This window comes from Bactrocera tryoni, unplaced genomic scaffold (genome assembly GCF_016617805.1).
Source record: "Bactrocera tryoni isolate S06 unplaced genomic scaffold, CSIRO_BtryS06_freeze2 scaffold_11, whole genome shotgun sequence".
NCBI classification, from domain to species: Eukaryota; Metazoa; Arthropoda; class Insecta; order Diptera; family Tephritidae; genus Bactrocera; species Bactrocera tryoni.
This window is the reverse complement of record NW_024395824.1, coordinates 7,684,455-7,693,384: the sequence shown is the minus strand read 5'-3', so window position 1 is coordinate 7,693,384 and position 8,930 is coordinate 7,684,455.

The following is an 8,930-nucleotide window of genomic DNA, read 5'->3' as shown; positions in this document are numbered from 1 at the left end:
TACAGCAATAATATGGGACGAAGCTAGCATGGTTCCTGGGACTGCATTACTATGCTTAGATCGATTATTACGTGATATTCACCAAAATGAAATGCCTTTTGGTGGAAAGGTTATTTTGTTAGGTGGTGATTTCAGGCAAGTTCTTCCTGTGGCCCAATAGCTCACGCTCCGCTATAGTTGGTAATTGTTTGAAACGGTACTCACTTTGGAAATTTTTTAGGTGTCTCAAACTCTCAACGAATATGCGTTCTAAAGAATCCGTATATAACAGTTTTCTTTTGCGTGTTGGAGAAGGTCGAGAGCTCTCTCCAGAGTCGAAAATCAATATACCAGAAGAGATAATTTTGCTAAATGAAAATTTTGAGGATTGGGTATTTCAGCCTCAGTCTGGTGTTATTAGTCAAAACCATTTGAGGGATCGGGCAATTTTGTGTCCAAAAAATGATCGCTGTACGATAATAAATAGTGAAATAGTTAATATGTTGCCCGGTGAAGAAAGGGTATATTATAGCGTGGATACTGTCGTTTCTGAAGATCCTCAAGAGCATGTCAGATTCCCTACAGAATTTCTAAACTCCCTTAATTTCAGTGGAGTAGCGCCTCATGAGTTAAGGCTTAAGGTTGGAACAGTGTTAATCCGCAATCTTAATACATATGAAGGGTTGGTCAATGGGACTCGCTTGATAGTAAAAGCAATACATTGCAATTGTTTGGAGGTCGAAATTTTAACCGGTGAATCACAAGGGAAACAAATTTTATTGTCCCGTATAAATTTACAGCCCAGCGAATCAACACTTTCTTTTATTTTAAAGCGTCGCCAATTTCCAATAATTGTAGCATTCGCAATAACAATAAACAAATCTCAAGGGCAGACTCTAGCAAGAGTTGGTGTTTTCCTCAAGGAGGATTGTTTTACGAATGGCCAGCTGTATGTCGCATTGAGTAGAGTACGATCTTCTCAAGATATCAAAGTTAAGACTTACGACCAAAATAAAACCACTACGAATGTAGTTTTCCATAAAGTACTTGAATAAATTGAGTTTTTATAAAAAAAATTGTTTACTTTTTTCATTTTAAATAACGGAGTCCCCCGATTATCGGGGGTTATTACTAGTATCAATTAATATGATTGCATGTAAACGTATAAAAATATAAGCAAAAGGCCAAAATACGTCTGTAATAGCAATGTATGTTTCTGAGCGTAATTTTCATCGAATGATCAGCTCTGTTCACGCGTCACTGTTAAAATTTCTCCTTCTTAGCTAGCTGTGGTGAAACACGCTCATCGCATTTTGTTAGCTTTTGACAGCTCACACGCTTGTCCGTTGTGAGACCTTCTCTATAAGTTACGTTCTCTCCTTCCAGCCGATCTTCGTGAAAAGCACTTTCGTATATAAACAATATATTGTAAATATTTAAAGTTATTGAATTAAATGAATTTAATCCGGATGGGATTAAAGTAAACAAATATGGTAACTTGACATTTGAAGGGATATGTGAGTATAATGTACCGATTGTAAAATTTAATTTAAATAGTAAAGTATATGCATTTAAAATTTCAAATCATGCAGGTTAGGTCATATTAGTGTGAAAATGTTTAGAAATTAAACGAGATGACTTGTTTGAAGACGTTGAACTTATAAAAAACGTAGAGGTTGATAGAAATGAATTATGTGAGGTGTGTATTAATGGAAAGCAATCTAGGTTAAAATTTGAAAAATATAAAAACAAAGAAAGTATTAAATGCCCACTATTCATTGTTCATTCTAATGTATGTGGTCCGATTAGGCCCTCAACTATTGTTAATAAAATCTACTATGTAGTAGTTATTGATCAGTATACACATTGCTGTGTAGCATATTTAATAACTTATAAATAAGAGGAGTTTTTTTTTTATTTAAAGACTTTGTGCCGAAAAGTGAGGCTCATTTCAACTTAAAAACGCTAAATCTATATGTTGATAATGGCAGGGAATACCTTTCTAATGAAATGCGTGAATTTTGTGTCGAAAAAGGTATCAGTTATCATTTAACGGTTCCTCATAACCCACAATTAGTAGGTGGTGCAGAGCGGATAATTAGAACAATCACAGAAAAAGCTCGCTCTGTGATTAACTGTACTAAACTTAATAAAAGTTTTTGGGGTGAAGCTATTTTAACAACAACGTTCTTAGTTAATAGGTCCCCAAGTAGAGCTTTAAAAAATATAAGAAAAACACCATATGAGATGTGGCATAAAAAGAAGTCAATATTAAAATATCTAAAGATATTTGGGTCGACAGTCCATATATGCATTAAATAAAGTGCAAAAGCGAAAATTTGACGAGAAATCGATCAAAACTATACTTGTCGGGTATGAGCCAAATGGCTATAAATTGTGGAATGAGAAATCGAGAAAATTTATAGCTAGAGATGTAGTGGTGGATAAAATAAACATAAAATCTATGACGTTAATGAAAATGACTCTGCGGTAAAACAAGATGATTTTAACCAAAGCAATGATTCTCCAATTGAAGAGAATGAAGAGTCGGATTTTCCATTGCAGGAAATTAGTGAATCAATGGGTTAGAAGTCTGGTGAAAACTTAAATAAAAATTTCACTTGTCTCGAGAATACCGATCCAGTGGTTGAAACTGGTGATAATATAATAGAAACTGAAAATCAAGAACAAGTTAGACGCAGTGAGAGGATAAAAAATAAAGTAAAATTATCATATACCGCAGCATCCGACGCATATTGAAAACTGAGCCCAAGGTCAAGCCTTACAAGTTCCAAAAGGCCCATGATCTCACACCGAAGCAGCAAAAGTAAGACTTGAGAGAGCGAAGCAGTTGCTTCGCTTTGCCGAAAGTTGTCAAATTCGAACACTGTGTTTTCTGACGAAAAAATTTTTCCAACTCTCAAAACAATAGGGTTTACTTGACTGACCGTTCATACGAGAATTTAAGTCATCGGTTGGCCACCAGGAGGCAGCACCCGCACAAATAATGGTTTGGGCCGCTATCACCGCAGATGGGCGCTCTCCAATTGTTTTCATCGAGCCTGGTGTCAAAGTAAATGCGACATATTATCGGGAAAGTGTTCTGGAGACTTCTTTGAAGCCGTGGGCAAACAACTATTTCGGTCGCAAACCATGGACGCTTCAACAAGACTCAGCACCGTCTCACAAAGCGCGAGTGAACCATAAATGGCTGAAAAACAACGTTCTGAACTTCATTACGACCACACAATGGCTCTCGAATTCACCAGATGCGATTCCAATGGATTATTCTCTCTGGGCCATTTTGGAGAGCAAGGTCCGAAGTAAAAAATACCGCAGTCTCGAGATTCTGAAGAGAGCCATTGTCCGTGAGTGGGCCAAAATACCAACAAGTTACTTTCGGGCAGCTTGCGATTCATTTTTTGACCGTCTCAAGGCCATAGTTAAGGCAAAAGGTGATCATGTCGAACAAAAGTGAATTGGTCCTGAATTTATGATTATTTTCACACATTTTTGTAGGAAGACCGATTCGTTTCGTGGTTGCGTCCGAACTGACTCTTCTTTATTTTTCTCACTTTCATGTCGCCAGTTACAAGTTTTAAAAATTACATCAGGGTTGCTTATTCGAGTAACATTAGAATAAGGTATGATACAAATTCAAAATTACATCAGGATTGCTTATTCGGATAACATTAAAATAAATTATGATACAAATTCAAAATTACATCAGGGTTGCTTATTCGAGTAATATTAAAATAAAGCATAATACAAATTCAAAAATACAACATTATTGCTTGTTCAAGTAACATCAAAATAAGGTAACGATACAACATAATACAGTAATCACATTTACATTGCTACAATTCGGCCGTCCTGACCATGAGATCACCTGATCTCAAGTGACTGACTAGACTTCGCGTCCTTTGAACCATGGTTTTATATTTCCAACTGCCCATACCCTGTGGTATGGGACTCGAGACTGTTGAAACCCGTCGACATCTCTAAGTAAGTAACGATCGTTTCGTAAAACTTTTTCAATACAATACGGTCCCTTAAATTTAGGAATCAGTTTTTTAGACACCCCTATGTGAGAATCGAAATTTTTTATAACCACATAATCTCCCTTTACATATTTTCTTGGCGCTCGCCTTTTTTTATTAACAAAGTTTGTATTATACTGTTGCAACTGTTCTTGTTTTACACTTGCCTTCTCACGAATATCCTGCAAAGTTCGATTTTCACATGACTTTTCAACTTCTCTTAAGTTTTCTTTTAGCGAATCAACAATTTCATCTCTTTGATTTACACCGAACAACATTACGCTCGGGTGCTCCCCGGTTGTCCTATGTAATGTGTTATTAAAAGCATGCTCTATACTTTCTATTACCGCATTCAAGTTGTATCGTTTATCTGTATTTAAGATTTTTGATATCATTGGTCCCAATCTCCTATTTACCCGCTCTACCTGACCATTTGCCTGTGGAGAACCTGCAGCGATCTTAATATGCTGAACCGAGTTTTGTTCTAAAAATTCTTTAAATTCACCAGATGTAAAAAAACTTCCTCTATCAGACACAATGCATTTGGGACGACTATAAATCCGGAAATAACTTTGCAATGCTTGAATCGCTTCTCTAGTATTTGTTGTTTTGGTAGGGTAAAGTCTGACAAACTTTGTAAATGCATCAATGACGACAAAAATGTGTTTCGTTTTTAATGAGTTATATATCGGATCGAAGTGGTCAATGTGAACAACTTCAAAGGGAATTCTTCCTTTTGGAATGCTGTGTAAAAAACCCTCCTGCGCCCCACTTTTGGAAGAGAATACAATACATTTCAAGCATTTTTTTATGTGTCTATCAACCTTTTCTCTCAACTTAGGGAACCAATAGCTTTTCGATATTAATTCTACCACTTTATCTTTTCCAACATGGCCAACCTCGTCATGATATTTGTAATTTACATTACCCTCCATATCTTGTGGAACACAAAATGAAACTCTGCCATCAATTTTTTTTTTTCTATACAAAGCCCCATTTCTCATCTCAAATAATTTGTGTTCTTTTTCTTCTAATAGCTTTTTCCACTTTTTTAAATTCTCGTCTCTTCCTTGGCATATAATCAAAATTTCCTCAAAGGTATTTGTTTCTACTACTAGAATATTACTGGACCGACTTAGACCATCAACATGCTGCATGTGTTTTCCCGCTCGATGCTCCAACGTATAATTGAAGTTTTGTAACTCTAAAGCCCATCGTGCTATTCTAGGGTTAAGTTCTTTTTTATTCAATGTAAGTGCAAGTGAATTACAATCTGTTATGATCTTGAAGGGTTTTCCTTGAAGGTACACACGAAATCGTTTCAAAGCGCTAACTATTGCTAAAGCTTCCAACTCGAAGTTGTGATATCGTGACTCTGCTTCTGTAGTTCTTTTCGAAAAATAAAAAATTGGGTGCATCTTTCCATCTTCTTTCCTTTGCAATAAAATAGCCCCTAATCCTATCGAACTTGCATCACAATGTAACTCGGTGTAATCATTCGGGTCATACAACGCAAGCACCGGGGCGCCTAGCAGTTTAGATTTCAAAAGCTCAAAGCATTCTCATTTTTTTGCCCCAAACGAAAATATCTTTTCCTTTTTTTCAAGTCGAACAGAGGCTTTGCTAGAACAGAAAAATCCTTCACAAACCTCCTGAAATACGAACACAAACCAATGAAACTTTGTACTGTATGAACGTTTTTTGGTACCGGAAAATTTTTTATCGCTTCTAGTCCTTTGTCATCCGCCCTTTTTCCTTCACCGTCAAAAATATAACCCAAATAATTCACGCTTGTTTGCAGAAATTCACACTTGTCTAACCTTAATTCAAGTTTATTTTGAGTTATCCTATTTAATACTTTTTCTAGAATTTGGAAATGGTTCTCTAAGTTTTCTGTTGCAATCATGATATCGTCTAAATACACTATAACTTCTCCTTCTTTTATCATTTCTGCCAAATATTTTGTGTATAAACCTTTGAAACATCGATGGTGCATTTTTAAGTCCAAAAGGCATTCTCGCGAATTCAAACTGGCCAAAGGGATTAACAAAAGACGTATATCTCTGTGACTCTGGATGCATATAAACATGAAAAAAACCATTCTTAAGATCAAGCTTTGTGAATATTTTCTTTTTCGCTAATCAATCTAACAAGTCATCAATTCATGGAATCGGATAAATATCTTTCGCGGTTACTTTATTCAGCGTCCGGTAATCTACACACATTCTAAGATCTCCCGTTTTTTTTTACTAATACAATCGGCGACGCATATTCGGACTCACTTGGTGTGATATATCCCCTTGCCAAATACTCATCTATCAACTTTTGCAACTCCCCTTTTTCTGCATACGATAATCGCAGCATGGAATAATGAAAAGGTTTTATGTTTCCTAATACGAGTCTCATATTACAATTTACCAATGGTTCATCAGGACGTTCGGCCTGTACATACAGTTTTGTAAATATTTTATTTAATTTTGTACAAATTGAATGTGATATAGTTTTTCCCACATTCAAACTTAGTTCTTTCCCCTTATCAAAATCAATAAGCATTAACCATTTTATAATTCTAGAATTTTTATTATTTTCATTATTACTTTTCATTTCATTAATTTGATCTAATTCCTTATCACCCAATTTTTTAATTTCATCAACAATACAATTTGTAACCATATTTGTTTTACAACGATTATCACTCAGATTATTTTTCCGATCAATTATCTCTTTTCTTTTATTCACATCAGTTAACGTTTTATTTTTATTTGCATCTATCATTTTCCTATCATTTGTTTCGTCAACAATACACTCAGTTTTATTTATATCACCCACTCTTGTTGTTTGTTTCATTTAACGTAACTATACACTTTTCTACTTTACAATTCTTATTACAATCTTTTTTGAATCCGCCCACTTTATGTTTACCTTCATCATTTACACTTTCATATTCAACACTGTTATCATCAACACTCTTTTTCAACTTAATTATTGTATTCTCTTTGATCTCATCCTTGCATATCAAAATTAAATTACTTGTTTTGAAAAAGTCTCTACCCAAAACTACGTCATACCCCATAGTCTCATCGGCCACTACGATCAAATTTATATTGACAAATTTATTTTCAAAACAAACATTACAATTAAATTCACCAAACATTTCTAATTTACTTTTATTTAACCCAAAATATGGAACAGAAACTGAAAAATTATCATTAAATTCAATATTATCTGGTAAGGATGATCGTTTTGCAAAACTTATTGGACTCCCTGGGTCTATGAGGCATTCTAAAGATAACATACATTCAGTACTATTACTCACAATAAACTTTAAATATCTTACGTATGGGCTCTCGGTTGTTTTGAATCCTCGTTGGACACCTAGCGACTTTATGCTCCATGCTGCCACACCCATAACACGCTCCAACCTCTCGCTTCGGTTTCCGACATGCCACGGCCATGTGTCCAAATGAGTTGCAGTTGAAACATCTGACACTAGTGCGAGGCATCTGCATCGAGTCATGTTTCAATTCAACTCTCCCGAACGCCTGCAGAAGCTGCACTTTTGTAGTGTAGCATTGGATATATGCCTGAGTCCGTAACTGCTCGTCCGGCATATCCTCGATAATATGGTCAATCAACTCGCATTCATCCATATTCAACGGACCTGACAGTAAAACCTTTTCATAGTAGTACTTTTGGAAGCCTTCGCCAACCGATCACTTGCGCGCTTCAAACTGTTTTCGCAGCAACAACTTGTTGTGTGTTGGTGCAAACACCGCTTGCATTTCTGCAACAAGGCTGTCTATATTTTCTGTGATAAACAGAGGCCTCGCATGCAGCCAAACTCTTGCACTACCTTTATTTTGCTTATCATTATAGCGCGCAGCGCGCCATGATCGAAATTAAAAACTTTCCCAACACTTCTTAATTGTTGAATCCAAACGTTAAAATTCGGCCCACCTTCGTATTCTGGTAACAGATCTTTTAACATCTCCAAAGGTATAGCACTGACATTCCTTACCATAGCGCTATCTTTATCACGTTCGTTTGTTACTGTACCTACAGGCTGTTGCTCTTCAAAGCGTCATTGTCGTTTAAAGTGCTGTTGTCGTTGGAAGCCCTGCCGTCGTTCAAAGCGCCGCTGCCGTTGTTCAATATGCCGCTGTCGTTGTTCAATGCGCCGCCGTAGTTCATAGCGCTACCATTATTCAAAGCGCCACTGCCGTTGTTCAATGCGCCGCTGTCGTTCGAAGCGCCGCCGCTATTATTTGTTGCATGTTGTATGTTTATTTGTTTGTTGTATGTCGCGCTGACATTCGTTGCTTCGTTATTTAAAATACTCGAAGCTCTGCGATTCGATGAATCGTCTTTTTCTGCCACATCAGTGGCGCCGCCTACTACATTGCTTGATTTAAGTTGCACGATCATTAGCTTTAACTGCTCGACTTCTTTGGTCAGGAGCTCATTCTGCGTCTTTAAATCACGTTCCGCTGCCTCCTCCAAAGGTGATTCATCAATGCCCACCGATTCAACCTCCTTGCCAGCGAAACTAGGACAATCGCCACGCTCAATTGCAGGCACATCGCCCAACCTTATTGCCAGGGCACTTTTGTTGCCATGAGTCGGGAGCCCCAACCTCCCATCTATGAACGAGTCGGCATTTTCGGCCGTTTTAACATCATAACTAAAAATTTTAAAGTGTCAGATCAACCCTGAAAATGACTTTTCGAAACATCACAGAACACGCCGTGCTCCGAAGAAATATGACGACAATCCAGCAACTGCTTGTAATTTTGATTTCCAGACATTTTATAGAAAAGAATTCAAAATTGTCCTCGAAAATTTCACAAATTGTATTCAAGATAATTTGCAAGAAACTATGTCAACCTTCAAACCCATTCAAGAGATGTTCAG